The 12,965-nt window shown below is 41.3% G+C and overlaps 2 non-coding genes across 2 annotated transcripts; both read left to right on the top strand.

Annotated features, from left to right (window-relative positions):
* Positions 1-1,183: 1,183 nt before the first annotated feature.
* On the top strand, positions 1,184-1,256 carry Trnar-acg (transfer RNA arginine (anticodon ACG)). The gene has a single exon. It is a non-coding gene; the product is annotated as a tRNA-Arg (tRNA).
* Positions 1,257-1,787: 531 nt separating this feature from the next.
* On the top strand, positions 1,788-1,861 carry Trnan-guu (transfer RNA asparagine (anticodon GUU)). The gene has a single exon. It is a non-coding gene; the product is annotated as a tRNA-Asn (tRNA).
* Positions 1,862-12,965: the final 11,104 nt, after the last annotated feature.

Below are 12,965 nucleotides of genomic sequence, written 5' to 3' on the forward strand. Positions count from 1 at the left end.
AACTGACGGCGACCAAGTCCCCAAGCAACAGCCACAGCATCAGCAACAGCAGCGGCGACTGGTGTCGCCTACTTTTGGGACCAGAGCCTGACTTCACTTAGAGTGGTGCAGTGGTCGGTGGTGCAGCGGTGCGGTGGTGCATGAATAATGCGCGCCCACAGCTCAATAAATTTTCACTCTTTTCGCCACAGATCTCTGCGGTCTGCGGCTAGCGGCTGGCATCTGGCAGCTGGAGCCAAGAAATTCACACATCTTGTTGCAGGTCTCTCTCGGCTCGACGGCTCAGTTGGACGCTGGCAATAAGCACAGTGCAGCACTCGACGCCACAGCAGGGAGGAGTCGAATCGAGCCTGGCCTGGGATGATTCATTTGCGCAGCCAACAACTTCGCACACACAAAACGAAAAACAAAAAACAAAAAAAGGGGAAAAAATGATACGAAAACCATTTAAAGGAATTCTCTCCAGTTAGAAGCAGTCCAGACACGATCACCAAAACTGGGAAGATCGAAGGGGGCGGAAGTGGCAGGCAGCAAACGAAAACATGGCCCATGGCCCAAAACACAGCGCACAGAGTCACAAGACACTGGCACATTAAGAAAGCCTCGCAGACTGCTTGGGGTCTACGTTGCTGTTATCCTCCATCCTCCATCCTCCATCCTCCTTCTCCTTGAGCTTCTTCCTGCTTCAGCTGCTCCTTCACTGCAGTCAGGTCCCCAGTTGCATTGCAATTTCATTTCCTCTTCGCATGATTTCTCTCTGTGTGCGCCCACAATTGTCGAGAGATTAGAGTTTGCTGGTAATTCCATGGACTGCGCGACTTCGCCATGCCGATTGCACTGTGCCACCAAAGACTCTGCGATTCTGCAACGTCGACGACGATGCGGTTGATTTCGAGCTTATCACGTTCACAGGAGACTCCAAGACGCTGTCCATGTTTACACGCAGCAGACAACTCACCACTGTAATAACTCAAGATCACGAACGATCATAGAAACTGTTGTAAGCAACAATAAAATGAAAACCGGAATATTCTTGTCCAAAACAATAATGATATGCAAACATCAGCACGTACGCACACTCAAAAACCACACGAAAAATTATCATAAAACATAAATAACTATTTATAGAACTGGAAATTAGCTTGTGTTACAAATGTAGTAAAAAGCGGCTGTTAGAACAAGCGGTCCTGTGGCGCAATGGATAACGCGTCTGACTACGGATCAGAAGATTCCAGGTTCGACTCCTGGCAGGATCGAGATAAAATTATTTTTTTTTTTTTTCTAAAGAAAGAAATGCTTAAATTTGAATTTTATTAATATTCAATTCTATAATTTGTATTTATCTTTTGCTGACGATGAATATTGAAAAACTCATTATTTAACCTCAGCAAAAATTTGAATGAATTTAATTTTTTTTTGTAAAAACTTTACAATTGTAAATTGTAAAATTGCAAGCTATGCTATATTTTTCTTATTTTCTTTTCTTCATAGCGTATCAACGTAGTAGTATTAAAAGTTAGAAATCGTACTATCGAATTATTAAATTATCTTTACTGATTGCACTAATATATTTTATGAATTCTTTAGTGCTGATATATATTTATTATTTTCTTTTGTTCACAATCTCAATCAGTTTTGGCGAACTTTATCATCTTTGTATTTGTATTATACAAGTTATAAATAGTATCACCACTGAACTTATCTATTACATATAGCTAATTCTAGTAATGTTTCGATTCATTTAATTTTTCACTCATATTTGATATTTAGCGAGCGAGTGTTCAACTGCCTCCGTGGCGCAATCGGTTAGCGCGTTCGGCTGTTAACCGAAAGGTTGGTGGTTCGAGTCCACCCGGGGGCGTTACCAACTTTTTTAAAATTTTTTACATTTTCTATTTTACTATATTTGTTTTTGCGTTTTGTGTCGCCGTGTAAACATGCAAAAGTGCTGAGCGAGCTCTTAGCCACAGTGGTGTCTGTGTGTCTATGTCTAACAATGGCCACCACAATGGCAGCGGCAGCAACAACAACAGCAGTGGGGGCAACCTCCAACTACTTCTTCAACTGGTTGTGCGACTGCGCGCTTAGTTACTTAGTGCTTTTGTGCTGGGGTCCCCATCTGGCAATGGCAACTGGGGGATCGACACTCTGCCGCCCGTCCCCTTTTTGCATTGCATAAGCGAAGCGAGCAGAGAGAGAGAAATATTTGTGCAATTTGATTTCGCAGAATTGCGAATTCGTTGGAATGAATTCCCGATGCCCTCCTCCTCCTCCTCCAACTCCTCTTCGCCGCCCCGCTGCGGTACGCCCCCTAGCCCACCTTTAGCCTTGCTTTGGCTTGCCACGCGGCTTATGCGCATTATGATTATGATGATACCCAGTCGCTGATCATTGTTGTTGCTGCTGCTGCTGCAGTTGTTTGTGAGTTGTTTTCGCCTTGTTTGCTGGTTTGTTAGCTGCTCGCTGCGATTATTGTTGAAATTCTATGCAGTCGCCCAAGTCATGACCACAGCAAACGACGACGACGGCGGCGGCAAATAGAAAACTGAGGGAAATTCTGCGGAAAACTTTTGCGGCGTGCGCCTGAGACCGAGTCTCGACTTTGGGCCTGGGCTTTTTGCTTTTGCCTTGCAGATCAACATGCTCAGATTGTGTTTGCAATCATTACAGCTGGCGATGATTGCCAACGACTACGACTACGAACCACGACCACGCTGGAGACCCACTGTGGATCACCATCGCCATCGTCATCGCCATCGCCAACGTAGTCTGCGTGTCTGGTGGGTTTTGCCTGCTGCCGATTTACTTTGATTGGGTGGCATACAATTTGTACGAACTGTGTTGTCCACCAAACAACAAATGATACTCGCCTGTCTATATTTTTGTGTGTGTAATTTCAGCAGAAAAGTCATTAGCAATAGCACAACATTTAAAACAACATTAAATGACACATAAATTGCAGGATGAAACCCTCGGAGGAGCCACGGACAGGAATTAATACTAGTAACTTTTACACCCTCGTAAATGTTTTGCTGTCTCGCTGCTGCATAATTAAAATGCAAGTGTAGCGCACAAGGTCCAAATGCGACAGTTTTAGCCAAATGGAAACCCAAAAACCCAATACACACGAAATGAAATGGAAAACGTGAACCGAACCACAAGACTAGGGACAACCACAAAGATAGAGAGAGAAAGGGAACCAAAGAGTAACTGACCAGGGCGAGTAGCAAAATGAGGCGCTTATCTAAATCTTCATAGTTGGCTAAACGCGGCCTTTTGCGCCTCCGCTTTGCATGCTGTTCGTTGTTGTTGTTCTTGTTGTTGCTGCTGCTGCTGGTTTTTCTTTTTTTTTTTATATAAATTTCGTTATTCGTTTTTCATTTTTGTTCCGTTTTTAATTGCAGCCGAAACGTGAGCGAAATGTAACCAAAAATGCAATTGCCAGTTTGCCTTTTGGTCATTCCTTTGGGCTAGTTAATCGAGCGCATTCGTGCAGCATTCCTCAGCTCTGAACCCCTCCACTCCTCTCCTCCCTTTCCCACCTAATGAGAGTGCAACGAGCGCGTGAACATTTCTTAACTGTAAGTGTGTGTGTTTGTGCCTTGTCATCTGAACATGTAATTATGTCACTTTGTGTCAGATCGCAAGCCCAAAAAAAAAGAAAAAAGTCGCATAAGCAACATTCAATAGAGAACGCCAGCAACATGTTGCTAAGCCAAGCGACTAGCAGCAATGTTGCTAAGCAACTCAACTCGATGTAATTGTCGCCTTACGTGCGGCTGTCGCATTTCAGCAGCTCCCCAAAACGCTGTCATTCTCTCCAATGCACAACATGGCAATTAAATGGGCGACTGAACCCTGGCGACATGCAACCCGCAATCGAGAGAGAGAAAAATCTGCACTTTGCAGTTCCTGTTGTTGTTGTTATTGCTGTTGCAATTGCATTCTTGACAATGCCCTTAATTAGGCCAGTTATGAGCCATAAAAACTTGAATTTTAGCTGCATGCGTTTGTGTCTCACGCGATATGAATCTTCGCTTGCAACTTACAACTTAGTAGTTGCAACATTTTGATGGGCTCCACATCAAATCACAGTTTGAGACTAAACTAAACTGGTGCGGCAACCCTTTCCCTTTCCCGTTGCCCATCTCAGGACAATCCTCAAAAATTGCCAACTCAATTACATGCTTGAATGCGCAGAAAATTGCCAAATCAAGAAAATGGCTCAACAAAATAAATAGCCAAAGTCAGCGCATAAATCCAAGCCAAGCAAATTGTCAGTGAGTTTGGGGTAGGGGGGAAGTATGTGAAAGTGGGGTGGGAGAGAAAAGAGGGAACGGCTATCGAGTTATCCAGCTGTCCAGCTTGCGAGTGTCCAGCTTTCAGTTTGGCGATAAACAAACATAAAACTTGACGTTGTCGTTGTCGCACACAGTTCAACTGGCACAATTCTTATTTATTTCGCTACACTGTGCAGATATGCAGCCACCCCAAAGCTCCCATCTCCCAAATCCGCCTTTTCCACCCCCTCACTGACCACTCAAGACAACGCAATTGAAAAATAAATACAGTCAACCTTTTTTCCACGCCCTTCCCTGTGTTTTATTGACTAGGATTAGTGGACAAATATGAAACCCTTTCTTCTTTGCGAAGATAATGGAGAACGCCATTCGATGCTCAACGGACAGCGGTCAATCGTATCGAACGGAGGTCAAAGGGTTGCCCAAAGCTATTTATTTACACGTGTGCGCGTTGGCTTCGAGGATTTGCCTGCATTTGATTCGATTTGATGCGATTTTTTACGGCGCCTCGTAAACTTCGCAGTCGAAAATCAATTTGGTCTCAAAGCTGGCTTAGAGCTCGCTGGAAGCTGGTAAGCTGTAAGCTGCAATTAAGTAAGACCAGCGGCTATCTGGGGCAACCAGACTTGCAGCTTGTGTCTTGGCAAAAAAAAAAAAAAAAAATTGAAAAGAAATATGGCAAAATAAATTTATGTACTAACAATTAATACCGCATTTAGATGGCAATCGCAAATCAATTAAAATTTATGTGCGCGCATTCATTTAACAGTTAACAGTCGAGTGTGTTTTTTTCATCGCTGTTGTTGCCTGGTTTTTATTTTATTTTCGCACGCACCCCACAAATGCGTAAAGCGGATCAATTGCCCAAAAGATCAATTGGCAATTGACAAAATGCGAACAAACGAACAAACCGACAAAACGAACAATTGCAATTGCAATTGCAACCACTTGAAAAAGCCGCTGCGATCAGCCCATTAGCCAATCAGCCATAAAATCGCAGTCGAAATCAATGCGAACCACAAACCGAGAATCTCTCTCCCTCTCTCTCGTGAAAACTCTCCCTCCGTGTGTGACTCGGTATTTGTCAGTCAAGCGCAAAACGAGAAATTCATTAATCCGCTGGCCAAAAAAAAAAAAAATAAATAAAATAAAACAGCTTAGGACAAGATCGGTAGACAGACAAACATTCCCCGTCCTAATCTGGTTGTGTTCGTTTGTTCATGTTTCTTTCGAGTGTGGTGTGGCATTTAATTACATTTGTGGTACGTTTGCAACATGGATGCACCTTGCACCTTTTTTTTTGGCGGCCTTCTTGCCGCATTGGCACGCGCTGCATTTTTATTGCTTCATCAGCATCGTCGCTTGCGTAATAGCCGCAGGGGCAACACACACACTCAAACACACTCTCTCTCTCTCACTCTCTTTTGGCAAAGAGCAGGTGCAATTCCGTGCCAGCCAAATTGGAACTAAAATTTGTAATTCATGTTTCCGCAGCGTGCCACAATAACACAAAAATTACAAGCAGAAAGAAGAAAAAATACAACTAAATAAATAAGACAGCAAAACAATAAAAGGGAAAGCTATTATAACTGCGACTGCAACGAATTCCTTTTACTACACTTGCTGATCAATTGAAACTCGTCTTGACAGCAGTTTAGCTCTCCAGCAGCGAACTCAACAACGAGAGCAAAACTTCCAAGTGGAAGTTGATCGCCCAGAGGATTTATCGCATCTCGGCATATCAAACACTTTATCAACCGTTGAAATATCAGTCAACACTTGACTTGTGAGTTCAATCGCACGACACACATACACACACATACATATACATATATAGAAATAGCGTGTATATCATATATTTATATTTGCATAAACATATCTCAGATAATATCGTATCATATCACGCATTCGATTCATCTTTGACTTAGATCTCTGGCAATTAATTCAGCTGATCGAATGAGAAACACAAAATTACATGAGCACAAACATAAATAGCTTTCAATAACGATATAAATTATTTAAAATATGTAGGTTATTATGAAAAACATAAATAATTTTCGCTTACATTTTATTGTATCCTAACATCTAATTTATTTCCATTTTTCGTGTTATAATCATTGACAACAAATATTTACACATTATTTTATTTTTGCACACAACATACTTCAATTTAGTATTATTAGTTACTATCATAGTTTATTTTATTTTCATTTATCTAATTGAAAGGCATATTTTTTTAACTTCTCTTGGGATCAACATGTAAGCAAACTATTAAAGTATAAGTTTATATTTTACTTTATTTTTACATAGAATTTATTTCCACTTATTGCAGTACAAAATTACATGTTATATTATTGTAGAATCTTATTTATTTCCATTCAAATATATCCGAAGTGTGTTATTCAGCTTAACAAATTTCTATTTTTACCCGCCACCCATAGGGTAGAAGGGTATTATAACTTTGTGCCGGCAGGAAATGTATGTAACAGGTAGAAGGAGGCATCTCCGACTCTATAAAGTATATATATTCTTGATCAGCGTCAACAGCCGAGACGATATAGCGATGTCCGTCTGTCCGTCTGTGTGCCTGTGTGTCTGTCCGTCCGTCCGTGTGAAACACTGGATCTCAGAGACTATAAGAGATAGAGCTATAATTTTTTCGGTATCAAGTTTGTTTCAAATTTTTGCCACGCCCACTTCCGCCCCCGCAAATCAAAAAAATCGAATAGCAAGCGTAATTTTAAAGCTAGAGTTACGAATTTCGGTATATACGGTAATAACTATAGTAGTTATGATTCCTACAAATTTGCGATCGGATAGGTGATGGGAAAAAACGCCTACTTACTGGTGGTCTTAGTTGCTTTGGCTGACAATCTGGTATATTTTGCCGTCTATGGTATATTTTGAATGCGGTACTATATCGATATACCAAACATACCATTTGTTATATTTTTAGTATATTTGCAGTATTTTCGGTATATTTTGAAAATGATACCGCAATAAATTGCCTTTATTAAAAATGGGTAGCGGGTATCTCACAGTCGAGCACACTCGACTGTAGCTTTCATACTTGTTTTAAATTGAAGAACATATTTTTTTATTTTCTTTTTGAACATCAAATAATAGAATATCTATTATTGGAGTATACGTTTTAGTTTTACATTTAATGTATTACTTTATTTTTATTTATTTATTTATCTTATTATTAATTAATTATTAAATAAAAGTTACCAAATATCTAATCCAAGTATCTTGTGAAGATTCACAATATTTACATTTTCCCGTAAAAATAATTAAAGCGGACAAACAAATTGTCTAGCATGTTTATTTGAAAGCATATTAAAGATAATTAGTAATTAATCAGTACTCTGATTTATCTCTATAATTGCGCCTATAGTACATATAGAAAATCCCTTTCAAAATATTGTTTTGCAATAAAGCAATTAAACTAAAAGCAACATCGTCTACAATAATAGAAATAATATACCCTTTTTAAATCTGCTCAAAAGTAAGTGTAAACCAAAATATTTATATAATGAAATACTTATAAATCAAGGAAGATTTATTTCTTGTCATTTGTCTCTTAAACCATCATTTCAAAGTTCGCAATAGAGATGTTCGTATTTAGTTGTTTGATGTTATTTTAGGATAGAGAAGTTCAAGCCGTGTTTCTCACGTGACAAAATGTAATAACCTCTGTTAACTATAATCTAATTATACTTATAATTATTTTAATTCAACATATTTAAGGCAAGCACAAAAGGTTGCATGTTCAAAACTTAAACAGAGATGTGCAACAAGAGATTGCAAGCGCTGCAAGGTGACACATACTTTCCAAAGGGGGATTATATAGTTGAAGTGACTTCGATAAGAGTCAGAGAATTCAAAGATGTTTTCGCACTATTAACAATACCCACAGCGAGTACTCGAATTCGTATTCGCCGTTATATTGTTGTTGCAGTTGCATGCAGTGGCTGGAAACTAGACAACAAGCTGCAAAGTGGCCCGCTTGCTGATTGGCCAAAAGGCGGAGCCAACGCCAAAGCGAAGCGAGTTGTGCGCATAAATTATGGCATTAAGCTAGCGCCTGGGATTGGTGCAGCAGCTTCTGCAGCAGTTTCGAGTGCAGCATCCAAAGACAAGATCTGTGCCACAAGACGGGTTTTTGAACAGCAGCAGCAGCAACAGCCAGAGCAACAGCAATCGAAGTTGCTGCAGAGGCAACATTTGGGACTAGCGCTCAAATTAGCTGGTTTGCTTTGCTGCTGACATGTTTATTACGATTAAGCAAACGACAGACAGAGAGACAGACTGATGGACAGACGAACTTTGGGTCCGTGTACAATAGAAATTCAATTAAAACTGACATTTTGCGATGAACTTATGCAAATGCTGGTCGAGTCGACAATCGACAATCGACTCGCGTCCATCAGGCGTCTCTTGGCTCTAGGATATTTATGGCCAAATGCACCACAAAATTTATTATTATATAGCATATTTTATAATGTAACAAATGGCACGTCGTCGTTGCATGAGGATAAGTCGATCAAGGCGATCGATTGAGCGACCGCCCGTCTTCTGCATTGTGTCGTGTACGTGAGTTGCAAGTTGCAAGTTGCAACACTGAGTGGCATGGGGGAGTACATTCAACTCTGGCTCGGCATCGATAACAAAAGCAATTTGTTAAGGAAAGGAAATCCCACCAAAGTATGTGAAAATAATAACAGCCAGCCCAAAAAAAAAATGCAGACGGCGAAATGTAAAACGTAAAACGTAAAAACGTTGCAACGCGTTGCAAGTAGCCTAAAGCAGCTTGATTAATTTTATGAGCGATCAGCCGTTAAGTTCAGCGCACATTTTTTGCCGCGATACTAATCTAGCATTAAGCATACGCCCCGTTACCATACGCCCAAATGCACACTCCTCGCTTCTCTTTCCTCTGCTCTGCTCTGCTTTCGTTGTCCAAAAGGTAAATACTCATTAGCGAATTTTGGCTTTGGCGCTGGCGGCGTTCGCTCTTGCTGCTGCTTGCTGATCTTGATGCAATTAATAAACACAAAAAATACAAAATACAAAATAAATGATAAATGATAATAAAATGAAAACAGCGGCATTACATTTATGGCTTGACTTGCCACCACAGCTCCGGAAGCAAAGCACAAACAAAAACAAAAGGAAGGGTTAACAGCGGACTTAAGGATCGATCGGGTTGATCAGCCGCTGGCGATTATGATTTTTATTGCCCAGCACAGCGCACAGAGAGAGAGAGAGAGAAAGCAATGGCGTTGTTCTCTTCCCCCTTTTTTTTGTGTTTGTAGTGGCGACCACACACAAGCACAGTTGTTTTTTGCCAACACACACACACGCACTTGGCATTCATCACCATGACAGCTACTCGTCGCGGGCAAAAGGAACCGAATCTGCCTTGTAAATTGACAGGCGCAATTGAATGCGAAACCCAAACAAAATTGGATAATTTCCCAGTGACAATCGAAGTCGCAGTCGAAGACGAAGCCAAATTGACTGCCCCTTGATAAATGCGGCGAGCAAAAAGTTTCCCAGGAGCACGAGAGTGAAGACAATGCAAAAATTTGCGATATGCAAAAATAAATTTCACTTCCGAATCCGAATCCTTATTGCCTGGCCAGGTCTCTCTCTCAGTCTCTGCGGTTGTTCATGGCTTGTTTTACATATGTCCCGCACCTTGGCAAGAAAACGTTGCCCACAAAACGACAACAACGACGACGAGGATGATCGGACGCCCTCACGGCCCTTGGGCTCTTGGCTCTGAGCTCTTGGCTCTGGGGATACTGCTCAGGCTCGACAATGAACCCAATAAAAATGCTTCAAAAGGGAAAAAAAACGAAGGTAGCTGAAGGCATTGTCGATTGTCGTAAATCGCAAGCAATGTGCTTCGAGTGAAATCCATTTGAATTGATTGCATGGCCATAGGTGGCTTCGATGGCTCCACGTCAGGACCACCAAAATGTTTGCAATTAATTTTTGCACAATGCGCTTTGTGTGCTATTTAGTTACGTTTTGTTGCATTATGGCAGCCAGTTTCTCCCTCTCTGTCATTCGCTCGCTCTCTGTCTTAATTGTCCGAAAACAGTAGCCGAAAAAAACTAAACAAACAGAAAAAAAAGACAAAGACTTTGCTTCCTTTAGCTGGCTGAAGCTGGCTTGCTATCTGTGGCCTTTGATTTGCATATATTTTGGTTTTAATTAGTTAACAAGCTGCTTTCGTTTGTTGCGATTGCATGTTGAACCACGACGCATATCGTAGATGCTGCAGGTATCCACCACAGCTCACAGTTGCATGCAGCCAAGGCACACACAAACACACTACACACACACACAGTCGATGTATAAAATCAAACACGATTTTTAGCAGTTTTCAATTCCCGGAAATCTTGTACGATATGTTGCACCAGCAAACAAAACTGTTGAATTGCGGATTCTGTGTTGCTCTTGTGGCTTGTGGTTGTTTGTGCCTTGGACTGGGCGACTCGATACGATTCCAGTATCGTGCAAATGTTTCATTATTTAACAGATTTCAGCACACACAGCCAGAGATTTCACATACACACACACACACACACACACACACACACAGATATCTTGGCCATGCCCTTGGCAGCAGCAGCAGTTTCCATCTCTCTCTGTCTTTTGGCCACTGGGAATGCGAGTGTGAAATAAGGCGACAAGACAACTTGAGCGCGGAAAAAAAATACCAACAAAAATTCCAAGATGTTGTCATCAATTAAAGCGGAGCGAGCGAATAAGCTGCAACAGCAGCAGCAGCAGCAGCATCTTCACACCTGAGAACTTTATTAGTGCAACCTTGCCACAAGTATCTCTTGGAGACTCCTGGAGCAGTTGTGTGTGTGTGAGTGTTGGTGTTGCGTGAATTATGGTTCACCTATGGCCTAGGCGAAGGCAAATGGCGCAGGCGATAAATAGCTGATAAATCACAAACACACACACACACACACACACATAGTAGAGATCGAAGCAAAGGAATTGAAGGTGGAAATCAGACATAGGCGGACTCCACCCGGCGACTGGACAACTTGGCCAATTCAAGAGAAAAGCCAGTGCGAAGACAAACTTATTTGCATTTGGCCAAGTCGTTGTTGATGTTGTTGTTGTTGTTGCTGCTGCTGCTACTGACAGGCGACTTTAAGCCAAAACTGAAAAAAAAACAACGAAGCGAATAACATGAAAATTGTTGCCCACGAGTCTGGCGAAGTAGATGCCACAGACAGCGAATAAGAGAGAGAGCCAGAGCCACAGTCAGAGTCAGAGTCAGAGCCTTTTGTTCATCTTGTTAAGGTTTGAACTTTATGCCTGCTGCTTCGTTGTTGTTGCTGTTGTTTGGCTTATTGTTCCAGGCAGCGTTTTGGTTTTGTTTTAGTGCTGCAATTCCAGGAACTTTTCAGGTGGCACAGCATGTTGGGCCAAACACACTTTTGGTGGGCTTCATTCGACCATTTGACCATTCGACCACTTCACTCGCCCATTGTGACCACTGTGCTTTCAATTAAAATATATTTAGGCATAATTTTGCACAGAAGACAGCCAAAGGCAAGCAAAACCCACCCAAATGGCCAAGCATAGTGGCCATCAATTAGCTAATCTATGCGATTCGCTGACAGCTTTAACTTGAAGTTGTCTTCTGGTTGTGTTATGTCTTATGTTATGTTATGTTTATTTGTTGTTTTCTTTCTGACTTTGCCTTATTGGCATTGGCTAATTAATATATTATAACGCGTTTTATGTCTGCGCATATTTATGGTCAACACCCCGCCCAGGTTTTTCGACGGTTTTTGACGGCTTTTCTTCAAAGTGGTCACGCGGCTCAGGCTCAGACCTGGCGATGGCGATGCCGATGGCGATGGCGATGGCGTTTGTGGTGGCGCATACAAATGATCTTGTTCGGTTTTTGCTTGCAAAAATATTTAAATGTTTTTCGTCTCGCTGACTCTTTTATTTCTTATTGTTTTTTTTGGCAACTCTGCTGTTGTTTTTGGGCATGTTTTATTGTCATTATATAATCAGCACAAGTCGCACAAGTTGCTAAGACAAAAAAGAAAAAAATTAAACAGAACTTTAGTTTGGTTCCCCGCGAATAAAACATATTGTATCAAGAAAAATTATGTATTTTGTCTTTGGATTTCAACTCACTCGTTAGTTTTATGTGTGTAATGTTAGTTTTGTGTGTATGTTTTTTTTCTTCTTAGCTTTATTTTATTTTGTTATGTTTATGAAAATTTATGAGCTTGTTGAGCTGAGGTTTCTTTTGGGCTTGGGGCTCGGACACAATTTTTGGGGCACGTCGTTTGTCGTCGCTGTCGTAGTTGTAGTTATGGCCAGGTTTAGTTGGCTTGTGGCTAAACAAGCAACAAGCGAGATGCTTATCAGCGCAATGTTAATTTCCAGCATTTAAAAGTGTAATTAACTCAATTTGAATTATTAGACGAGGGGTACGTAGCAACACACCACACAAAAAAAAGAAACAAAAACAAAAGACTTAGGCAGCGAACCTGCTGCGTAGCTACCGCATCACTCTCTCCCTCAAAGGAAGCAGGAAACCACGCCAGGCATGAGAATATTTGCTCATGAGTCACACGACTCGTGCTAGTGATCCCCTCATCCCCCGGG

This window comes from Drosophila albomicans, chromosome 2R (genome assembly GCF_009650485.2).
Source record: "Drosophila albomicans strain 15112-1751.03 chromosome 2R, ASM965048v2, whole genome shotgun sequence".
Lineage (NCBI taxonomy): Eukaryota > Metazoa > Arthropoda > Insecta > Diptera > Drosophilidae > Drosophila > Drosophila albomicans.